The sequence below is a fragment of the Rhopilema esculentum genome, chromosome 9 (assembly GCF_057945365.1).
Source record: "Rhopilema esculentum isolate cy_ngs chromosome 9, ASM5794536v1, whole genome shotgun sequence".
Lineage (NCBI taxonomy): Eukaryota > Metazoa > Cnidaria > Scyphozoa > Rhizostomeae > Rhizostomatidae > Rhopilema > Rhopilema esculentum.
Genome location: NC_142823.1, coordinates 3842231 through 3846163, shown reverse-complemented (window position 1 = coordinate 3846163; position 3933 = coordinate 3842231).

Sequence of the window (3933 nt, the reverse complement as noted above, 5' to 3'; positions counted from 1 at the left end):
TGCCTCCTAGAAAATGACCGAGAAGAAATCACCATGAAGGGGTCTAGAAAGTTGATTTTTTGCTACTGGTGCAGACAGGGCAGATGGGTATAACAGCATAAATAGTAAAGGCACAACAAAAGCACATCTTGGAGAGTTCTTCAGTCAATTTTTGCTAAGCTGGAGATCTTTGAAAGGGCATTTCTATCATATGCAAGTGGCTCTTCGATTTTTTTAAGCTTAGAGGCTAAAAATGCAGCTAGATCTCGCTCTAGCTCTTTGCTTTTTGGGGATCTTCTACAGAAGACTTGTCACACTAAATGTTGAATGAAAAGTTGTGATTGTAAGCAGAGTGTGACTGGAAACCGGTCTAAATTGAGCAGCTTTTTATGTTTGGAATAAAATGTTATGTGCATAAGAGGAGTGACTATAAGAGCCAGTCCTAGGCCAGTCCGCTTCTGCTTTTGTAAGCGCCTTCTCGTAGATGCTCCCAAAAAATATGCCCTCATCTGAAAACTATCTAATTAATAAGCCTCCAAGGGCAAATTCTTAGATTCACGGTAATCTCGAAAGCAAAGGGCCTGCCATCGGGTCGCCCAAGTCATCTTCTGCTTGACTTTCATTCCTTTTAAATTCCACGCACCCCATTCACGGGGCCCTTTTCCTTTAAGTTGATCTCCAAGTCTCCAGTTCATAACTATGAGTTTTATGGTTTTTATATAGATGAGCGATTATTTCACCAAAGAATTTATTCCCTTTAAAAATTTTCCTGGTTTTTACAAAGTCACTTGAAATCTCCCGGTGCCCCGCCTAGCCACAACGCCCTTGAGGACTAGTGTTGAGGTAATTAATGTTTTGTTGACTTCAGTACATATAGTTTCTTAAAAGGTTATCAAATACTACTTGAATGTCCTAAAAACTACTTTAAAAGCACAAAAACGATTCACAAGATAACATCAGGTATTACACCTTATCGATTGCAAGGAGTTGAAAAAATCGCTTCTTTCCCATCCTTGAAATTATTTTTTGGGCAGTTTCTTGACTTTTGGGATGGTCAGTATTGTTGTGTCTAATCATGGAGCAAAGTGCATGCATATAATTAAAGGGTTGTGACTGCCTTCCATTTCCCTTCTTCCTCCTTTTTGCTCCCACAAATATTAAAATGGCATGGAAATCGTATTCATGTTGCAGCTTATTGAAAACACTTGTTCAATCTCTTCAAACCCAGGTAAGGATAAAAAGGCGCTTTTTTACCTTGACTTGAGATATTGGAATGGCGCTTTTCATTGGTTCCTTGATTCAGCCAATCATCGATCACTATCCATAACGCGGTTACTATTTTGATAGAGAAAACTTCCCGCTATAGTAAAACTTTATACTGTAGATCAGTTTTGTTGGAGAGGTAGAGCTTAAAGTCAAGAATTTATCGTTTAGTGTTCATCTTTCATGTACCTAAATTCAAATTTGATATTCTTTCCAAATTGTTAGAATAGTTTATTTAACTGATAACACGTTTCAAAAGATAAGATTAATCTCCCCTTGTGTCCTGCTTTTTTGCCCACCGTGATTCTTAATGGTCTCGTTTACCACTTGACCAGAAAGGCCAGATATCAAAGATAGCATTATTAACCCGTCCCATTTCTAATAGGTTGGTCAACAATGTTTGAAAAACTGACTTTCGATCGATGCTCCTGGCTCCTTCGCTAAACATTATATGACATAATCTCTGTCAGAATAACTGTAAACAATAGTAAAACCGACGCAAGACTTTATCATAAAAGCACTTAATTCTAATAACCTGCCATTAGCAAATTCTCCACCATATTGACACTGTAAGTGCTGTACCTGGTTCCAGGGCAATAGGCCTCTAAGCGACTCTTATAGGCGTGGTTATCATAATCTGCTAGTCGTGTCAAATAAGATTGACTTGCCAGGCACGAACACAAATGTTTTTGCATTTGCAGAATTCACAATTCAAGGAATTAAGGCCAAATACAGTCAAAGCTAAACAGTAGTCTCCGATTCAGATACCATGTTCCCAGGGGGAGCACTCAGCACATAGACATACTCTGTCTGTCTGTCCGATATTTTTGGGTCAAATGCTTACCCAAATGTGATATTTTTGGGTTAAATATTTATCAGAAATGATATTTTTGGGTCCTGCAAAAACAATATATACAATTCTGATATTTCTAGGTATCAAATTTAATAAAACCCTTATATTTTTGGGGTTTTGTGAGATTTCCATATCTAAATCAAATGTATTGTTCATAGGCTGAGGTTTTTTACCCATTGCAAGTCATGTGACCATACTCTGTGGAAGTTTTAATGCTACAGCCATGTGATACTATATCTTCTGAAATTACAATTTGTGATATTTTTGGGTATAAGATATAAGTAGAACTGATATTTTTGGGTCTTTTGAAAATGAGCTGATATTTTTGGGTGGTCTATAAAATTCTTGGACTGACCCCCCCCCTGTGTGTCTATGTGCTTAGTCCCCCCTGGGATCATGTTATCGACTCTTGTATCAAAACCAATAATTTTCTGGAATGAAAGTTCCCCGTGGGCTATTTTGACTTCAAAAGTCTTTTTGTGTATTATTTAAATAGGAATCATTCACAGTGGGTTTTTTCTACAGACAAAATCGAAATAAGTAATATTAAACAATTTTTCGCCCCTTAGGTGATATACAAAAACATTAAAGATAGATCTCAACATTAAGCTTTATAGATTCAAAGATATAAAGATTCATTGTAATAGGAACATATCTTAGAAAGAAGAGGTACCTTCCCTCAAAAGCATTTGGATATAACAAAAAGTCTCTAAAGATGACAGACCCTTTTCCGCAAGTTCACAAGAAATGAATCAGTTTTGTTTGGCAATAAGAAGGATGACAGCGATAAACAATAGACTCGTTTCAAAGGACTTTGTAAACTGTTTGCTGAATTTTATATCTTGAAACACAAAAAGGTTTTATTGTCCTAATTGATCACAAATTCTTCAAACTGCTACTCTCAGTAGTAGATCTATCTAAGTCTATTCCCTACGAAGCCTGTTCAGAGGGGTCAAAATTGCACGAATATTGAATTAAAAACGCAATTAAAGTACACTGAAAACAAGAAATGTGTTCTTTTGAATTCTAAAACATCAAACCAAAAGCTTTAGAATAATGCTTCAGTTGCTATCGAAATTTGTTGACGTCATCACAAGACTTGCAAGAAATAGCTACTCCTAAAAATTTGGAACATAAATTGTGCGCGCACTGCAAACTCGGTTAGAGACTCTCTGTTTAAGCATATAAATATGCATAAATTTTGGCGCACAATTTGAGGATTGCCAGGGGTTAGTCTGTACTTGTTCCGTGTTGCTCTGAATAAGAAAAAATGGTCCCGTCTTCACTTTAAAAAGGTCCTTTCAAAAGTATTTCAAACAGGTTTTTCAAAAATGTCTTTACTTTGAATTTAGATTTCAGGAATTGAGCCAGCACAAGAAGTCACTTTAAAATAAACAGTTCATATGATACGGCAAACGCCTTCAGCATTCTTTTTCAGTTCAGCTCCGAACAATCAGATGGCCCCGTCACTTGCAAAAAGAGTTCCTTTTGCACCGCACGATTATTTGCATTAAAACACCTCAAAGTAAGTGAGATTTTCCTTCTCCCTAATTTAGTGAACAATATTTGATCGAAATATTTTCAGGGATATTTGATTTGAGAATTTATGAAAATCCGACTGCACTAATGAGCAGTTGTCTCAAATTCAACTGCACAAGGAGCTTTTTAGTTTTTTAATATTGACACCTTATATCTAATAATCAGAGAATCAGAATCATAATATACTAGGGAATTAGAGAGCCCCGCATCCTTCTATCAAAAAAGGAAGGTAATACAAATTCAAAAATAAAATGGTCAGCAGCACAGTCGTATCATATTTCTTCGCGCATTCTGCGTTC